Source organism: Mastomys coucha, unplaced genomic scaffold (assembly GCF_008632895.1).
Source record: "Mastomys coucha isolate ucsf_1 unplaced genomic scaffold, UCSF_Mcou_1 pScaffold13, whole genome shotgun sequence".
Taxonomy (NCBI): domain Eukaryota; kingdom Metazoa; phylum Chordata; class Mammalia; order Rodentia; family Muridae; genus Mastomys; species Mastomys coucha.
In genome coordinates, this window is record NW_022196895.1 from 52382140 (window position 1) to 52388494 (window position 6355).

General features: G+C 46.3%; 1 long non-coding RNA gene across 1 annotated transcript in view; it reads right to left on the reverse strand.

Annotated features, from left to right (window-relative positions):
- Positions 1-583: 583 nt before the first annotated feature.
- Positions 584-6355, reverse strand: part of LOC116087663 — a 6000-nt gene continuing 228 nt past the window's right edge. Inside the window, exons 2-4 of the long non-coding RNA XR_004117548.1 lie at positions 1864-2127; positions 1448-1631; positions 584-1114 (exon numbers count right to left, since the gene is read on the reverse strand). This is a non-coding gene — a long non-coding RNA (uncharacterized LOC116087663). The remainder of the gene's footprint in view (positions 1115-1447; positions 1632-1863; positions 2128-6355) is intronic.

Below are 6355 nucleotides of genomic sequence, written 5' to 3' on the forward strand. Positions count from 1 at the left end.
AGCCGGGAACTCAAGATCCTCTTGCCTCATCCTCCCGAATACTAGGATTGCAGGTGTGCACCACCACACCTGGCTTCTCAGAAAGAACTTTAAATTCCCAAACAAGCAGCTGTGACAGGCTACCGTGGATCATGTGACAAGGTTAATGACAAGAGCCCTGTTTGACACAAAGTAATCTGGAAGTTGTGATCATAAAAAGAGAAAGAGCTATAAGAATATGTTCTAGCGAGGTGTGGGGGAAGGGGATGCCTCGGTGGGCCCATACTGAGGCATCCCTTATCCCCGAGGGACCAGACACATGTCGGTATAATATAGAATAGAGTTTATTTAGAGCATGGAGGAGGGAGTTAGAAGGGTAGCAGAGGGAGAGAAAGGCAGAGAGAAGGAGAGAGTAGAGAAGTAGGGGCAGGCCATGACTACATGGAGAGAGGGGGGAAGGGAACGGGGAGAGGGGGAAAGGGAAAGGGGAGAGGGGGGGAGCAAGGGGGCAAGAGGCAAGGGAGAGAAGCAGAAGTAAGAGAGAGAGGAGGGGGCAAGCAGCCCCTTTTATAGGGCCAGGCCTACCTGGCCATTGCCAGGTAACCATGGGGAGGAGCATACCTGGCTGCTGCCAGGTATCTGTAGGGGTGGAGTTTATACAGAATGCTAACAGCAGAAGTAGTTCGAAAGATGAATTGCAGAGTAAATAAAAGACATGAATGCTTCCATAGAAAACAAAACAAAAACAAAAAACTGGTAGGGTCTCTGATGAGGACTAGGGCAGGGGCCTGGGTGGAGGGGGCGGAGGGGAGGGATGAGTTGGATGACAGGAAAGCAGCTCACCACTGAGGTGGGGGGCGGGGCTTGAGCACGCGGAGACTGGCGAGATCCACATTAGAATCGCTGAACTACCCGTGAGAGTTGCCACCATAAACGAAGTCAGGAAGGCACTATTAGAGTCACTGTATCCTTCGAGTGGGAATAAAAAACGCGCCTACTACAAAGGCAGCCGGTGACACAGAGGGGAAGGTCGATGTTGGTGTTAGAAGTGACAAGTCCGGGGCTCTTTTGTGTTGGAGCATTGCAGTGTGACTAATACATCTTCTCCTTAGGGAATGGCCCTTTCCAGCACAGCCTAATGAAGAGAGGATAGATAAAACGTTCAAGGTCAGCGCCAGACTTGCTTTGTAATCTCATAAAAATTCATGAGAGTGGCCGTAGCTGAGATCTGATACATTTAGAATGAGCTATGAGCCGATGTGTGGATGAGTAATTTTAATGAAAGAACAACAAATCTAACCAGGTCAGGAACTCAAATTTCTCTGTGTCTTAGTGCCCATCAAATTAATACCGTGGCTCTCGTTTCTCCAATTATTAGAGAGAAGTGGTTCCCTGTATAAATTATTCATTAATGTGGGAGTTAAATCACTTTATCATTGTGTCCTGAGGGAAAGCCAGCTGCTCTTACCTCATGCTCTGTCACATTTGCAAGGCCATCCTAGGTGGGTTCCATCACCTTCACATTCCGCCCACGTTGTCCTTCTTGATGGACATCATACATGTTAAGGTGTTCCCATCTTGGCACGACTCCAAGACATTGACGTGGCTGCCTTCTCCTTATCATTCAGTTTTTATATTTAGTTTTGCCTTCTCTGGGAAGCAGAATGTATGTATGTACATATATACATATATGTATGTGTACATTTATGTACATATATGTATGTGTATATATATGGTTCTGTGGAAGTCAGAAGAGAGAGCATCCCGTGGAACCCGATTTACCCATGGGCTGTGAGTTTCCATGTGATCCCTGGGAATTGTTTGGACTACTGAGCCATCTCTTCAGCATCCTCCTCTCAGGTTCTGCCCACAGGGACCACTTACACGGTTTGCCATGGAAGTGCTTGCATCATTCAACCACTAGATGGCGCTGAGAACCCCATCATCCGTGGTGGGTGAACTAGTCTGTAATTGCTAAGACGCCTGCTGGCTCATCAGTGCTGACTGCCAACCTTGGCGACCTATAATCACCTAGGCGACAAACCTCTGAGCATATCTATGAGGGGCCACCTAGATTAGATCCTTTGAGGTGAGAAGATCCACTTTAGCTGTGGGTAGCAACACCGTTCCATGAATCGGGGTCCTGGGCTGTAACAAAAAGAAGAAAGTGAACTGAGAACTAGATTCATGCCTCTCTACTTCCCAACAGCAGACTCAACATGAGCAGCTACTTCCTGCTGTCTTATTCAGGCATGGTGATATATACCCCCCACCCCCCACCCCGAACAGCCTTCCTGTTATCTTATTGTTCAGGCATGGTAGACTGTATCCCCTGAAACTGCAAGCCAACATAAACCCGTCCCTCATTAAGCTGTTTTTTTGTTTTTTGTTTTTGTTTTTTAAATCAGGTATTTGTCACACCGACAATGCAAGTAACGAATCCCTCTGTGGTTCACTGGGATGACTGACAGGAGCTGCATTGAATTGTGAATTGGCTCTGGTATTGGAAACATGAAGGACTATAGACGCTGGATCCACGGGGCTGCTTATAGTTTGTAACTTCTTGTGAATCTCTGATTATCTCCAAACAAAAACTTGAAACTAAAAACAACTAAATAGCAATAACTGAAAAGAGCATTGAATCCTGGGTAGAATAGTAGATAGTAATATATTCCCAATGCCTAAGAAATATGAAGACAGTGATTTCCATATATATCCAATTAACGGAGCAGCCTGATTTCTAGGGGGAAAGGATGTGTGGCAGAGCACAGAGCACCAGAGCCAATCAACTCACAGTCCTAATGGGTTCCAGCAACAGGTGCAGCGTCTTTACCACAAGAGAGAAACATCGGCTTTAGTCTGATAGTCTGTAATTCTTTTCTTTTCTTTCCTTCCTTTCCTTTTGTTGTTGTTGCTGTTGCTGTTGTTTGAGACAGGGTTGCCCTGGCTGTCCCGGAACTCACTTTGTAGACTAGGCTGGTTTCAAACTCACGGAGTTCCACCTGCCTCTGCCTCTTGTGCTGGAATTAAAGGAGTGCACTACCATGCCTGGCTATTCTGTTCTTCGCTATTCTCCTTAGAGAGATAAGAAATAGTTTGTGATCACAGGAATGTAGACTTGTCTGTATTAAGTCTGAAACCCTGGGGCAAGTAGCCAAAGTGCCATGTAACATATCAAAGCAGACCCAGCATCCCCCAGTCCCTACACATTACAGGGGATGGCTGGCATACCCTGTCCCCTACCCTGAACTCTCCGGCCCAGGGGCTGGGCCGCCCTTTCCCCAAAAGCTCTTCCTAGATAATTCAGCCATTTTGATTACCCACTCTTTTTTAACCCTTGCCCTCTTGGCTGCATCTGCTCCTACATAGACATACATGTAGGCAAAACACTCATAACATAAACCTTTTTTTTTTTTTTTTTTTTTTTTTTTTGGTTTTTCGAGACAGTGTTTCTCTGTATAGCCCTGGCTGTCCTGGAACTCACTCTGTAGACCAGGCTAGACTCGAACTCAGAAATCCGCTTGCCTCTGCCTCCCAAGTGCTGGGATTAAAGGCGCGTGCCACCACCGCCCGGCCCATAAACCATTTTTTAAAAGGAAAGATGGTATGCACATTCACAGATATGCTGACTGCAAGGTCTAAGAGCACCAGTCCAAAACGGAAAGGCAGTGGCCATGAACGCCTTGGCATGTTCTGCTCAGCATTATAATGAGCAAGGTTTGGTCTGAGTGGCCTAAGAGAATGGGAGGTGGTGATTCAACGACTTTGGCTTATCCTTTCGAAGTTTCTCCAGATACTTCAGCCAACAAAGAAGCAAAACGCAGGGTGTATGGGGGTATACTGTAATCTGAACATTAAGGTGGCTCAGGGAAAAGGATCGTAAGTTGGAGGGTAGCCTTGGCCACGTAACAAGATGCTGTCTCAAAACAAAAACAACAAAATTCACAAAAGGATTGTGTTGACCTCCTATAGACTTTTATATTGATCAGCCTTGCTGATGTCAAGATGAACCTGGTAAGAAAGAGACACCCAGTTCTCTGGAATGCTCTCAAGGCTCAGACACAACAGATCAAGGATCATCCTTAAAAACATGAAGGAACCTGCTTGCTACACTGGAGAAGTGGCCACATGTTCTGGCACATGGCAAGACATCTCCTCTCTGGAAATATTGTCCTTTGTGTCCCCAACCACTAAGGGAAAAAGGCTGAGGGGAGGGTGTAGGTCAGCGGTACAGTACTTGTTTAGGAAGTAAACAAAGATTTATTTATTTATTTATTTTATGTATATGAGTACACTGTAGCTGTCTTCAGATGAACCAGAAGAGGGTGTCAGATCTCATTATGGGTGGTTGTGAGCCACCATGTGGTTGCTGGGATCCGAACTCAGGACCTTTAGGAAGAGCAGTCAGTGCTCTTACCTGCTAAGCCATCTCGCCAGCCCATAAATAAATCTTAAAAAAAAAAAAAGAAAAGAAAAGAAAAGAAAAAGAAGGGCTACTGGGACAGCGAGATGGCACGACACGTGAAAGTGCTTGCTGCCAAGCCTGATGATCAGAATTCTATCCTCAGCTGGGCATGATGGTACACACCTTTAGTCCCAACACCTGGGAGGCAGAGTCAGGCTGATATCTGTGAGTTAGAGGCCAGCCTGGTCAACGTATTGAGTTCCAAGATCGCTAGAGCTACCTAGTGAGAGCCTGCCTAAGGGGGAAAAATAAATCCAGAATTCCATCCTCCTGGACCCATCTTGTGGAAGGATAACACTGATGTGGTAAATCTGTCTTCTGGCTGGGCGGTGGTGGCGCACGCCTTTAGCCCCAGCCCTTGGGAGGCAGAGGTAGGCGGATTTCTGAGTTCGAGGCCAGGCCAGCCTGGTCTACAGAGTGAGTTCCAGGACAGCCAGGGCTACACAGAGAAACCCTGTGTCGGGAAAAAAAAAAAAAAAGAAAAAAAGCTATCCTCTGACCTCCACCCCCACATGTGGCACACCCCTCTCCCCAACAAATAAATGTAATAATGTTTTTAGAGTACCATTAATGCGCACCAAAAAAGAGTCAGAAAACAAGGGCCTCGAGATGGTTCAAAGAGCACTGGCTACTCTTCCAGAGGACCTGGCTTTACTCCCAGAACATATATGGCAACTCACAACTACCTGTTTGCAACTCTGATCCCAAGGCACAATGTCTTCTTTTAAACTCTGTGGGCCCCAGACATGTATGTGGTATACAGATACAGGTGCAGGCAGAACACCTAACCACATAAAATAATAATTTTTAAATTTTATTTTAAAATATATTTTAGCCAGGCAGTGGTGGCACACGCCTTTAATCCCAGCACTTGGGAGGCAGAGGCAGGCAGATTTCTGAGTTCCAGGCCAGCCTGATCTACAGAGTGAGTTCCAGGATAGCCAGGGCTACATAGAGAAACCCTGTCTTAAAAAACAAAAAAAATGAAAAATAAAATAAAAACATAAAAATAAATAAAGAAATAAAATATATTTTAAATGACTTTTAAAATTAAAAGAAAACATCACCTAAAACATTTCAGCTTTTGGCATTGCCCACACCCGTTCTTACACAGTTATGAACAGCACATGGAGGTATGAATGAGCTCAACAGTTCAGATCTTCAGCAAAGCTGTCCTAGCTACTGCTGCTACTGCAGTAGGGAAAAGCAGCGCCGAGCCCTCCGTAGAGGACAGTCCTTTGAGAAAATCAACCAGCCACTTGTGGAGACAAAACGACTACTTGAGAGCTTTTCATAGAGCAACAAGCAAGCATTCATCCTGAGATGATTGCCTTTATCCTCGGCTCTGGGCCCAGCTGCAACGAACCGTTCAGGCTGTTTATGTTTATTACACTAACTCTTCTCTCAAGAGCACTCGGAGATTGCACCAGTCAGAGTCCTGGCAGATTAGACACCAGATGGAGTGGTATTACCTCGAGAAATGATGGACGCTGAGTGGCGCAATGTTTGGTTGGACCAGACGCTATTACTGTCCCCCTAAACCATCTTCCCAGGTTGGCTGTGCTGGATGTGATGTTCCTCCCAAGGAGCCTGGGCTGAGGGACGCTGTCTGTACCAGATACGACCGGAAAGTTACTGCACCCCCTCCCCACCTCGTGGGTTCTCTGAGATCCGTAACCGATTGATATTCGAGTGTAGATCCAATGAGCCCTTGCTTCTAGGAGGGCTCATTGAACTTTGGTGCTCCGGTTCCCAAGTGTACAAAGTCAGTGGTCAGTCACAGACTGCACCACCCAGCCTCTCACACTAAGACGAGGCCACATGAAAAGTGTGGAAATGTGTGAAATGAATTGTATTTCCTCAAGGTCAAGAGGACTGAGGACTCTTCCGCGCCTGTTCTCTCCCCCCCAC